Source organism: Triticum dicoccoides, chromosome 7A (assembly GCF_002162155.2).
Source record: "Triticum dicoccoides isolate Atlit2015 ecotype Zavitan chromosome 7A, WEW_v2.0, whole genome shotgun sequence".
Classification (NCBI taxonomy): Eukaryota; Viridiplantae; Streptophyta; class Magnoliopsida; order Poales; family Poaceae; genus Triticum; species Triticum dicoccoides.
Window position 1 is genome coordinate 6,270,917 of NC_041392.1, and position 1,142 is coordinate 6,272,058.

The window sequence follows — 1,142 nt, forward strand, 5'->3', positions numbered from 1 at the left end:
CATTCACTTATAGCTATGTCTTCTTGGTTGAATCTTTTGAACTAAGTGAATGTGATCGGACCCTAATCTCTCTATGCTTTCTATCTCAAATTCTATCTCTCCAAGTCATATGCATTCTATTGAAACTGTCGAATGTCTTCACTGTGTCCTTGTCAGCTGAAGATATAGAGACAACCATAAAGTCCGTTTTTAATGCTCATTCCTCCACATAAAATCCGGAGAAGCAGGAACGACCGCCCGATAATTTAGGCGTGCGTGGGACGTGGAACAAACCCCAAACTTCCGCTAACTGGCCACGCGTTCCTCAAACGCGAACCGCCAGGGGCACCTGTGTAATAGCACAGTGCCGCCCCTGAGCCTATAAATTCACATTTACCGCAGTCATTATCTCCTTCTTCCACCCTCGCAAGAACCCTAGCGCCGCCGCTAGCACTCGACGACGCCGGAGACGAAGCGCTTCACTGCCGCAACCTCTCCAACGCCGTCCTCACGCCGACCGCGGACATCGTCCTCTCCGCCGTCGCCGTAGGTGTTTTCTGTCGCCAAGTTAGGGCACGGAGGACTGAACTGCTCGGCATCAACTCCCCTCCGTCTAGCAGTTCCAGTGTGGTAAATAAAACTTCTTTTTACAGCCTCTTTTGATCTCATGGTTCTGTCACTTTCTACCATAAGAAGTTTCTCTTCACTCTAGTTAGATCTCTCGCTGCATCTCATAACATGCTTAGTATATTCACTTGTGCTTCATAAAGTAGTTAGATTCCTCACTTGTACTGATCTGTGGGTTCGTACAAATCTGGAACCAACTTCTTATCTATGAGTGAATGTCTTCGCACGATGAGGTCAATGTCTTCTAAACTGATTAATCTTCAAAACCTTCTGAGAATGCATATGACCTCTTCCCCTTCCCTCGCACCTTAATGCTGTCACAGGTACATGTCCATGGGAGAATCCTTCGGTTCTCATAGTCTGCATTCATTTGCAGAATTCCTACAGCATCACATAAACTCTCCTGAAGCCAGTTCCTGTTGGTCCAGAAAAAGAAAGCCTTTGAAGCCTTTGAAAGTTTTGAAGCCTTTCAAGTTAAAGTTTATGGCTTCAGAAGCAGCAGCAAGGAAGGGGGGCAGACAGAGACGTGAGGGAAC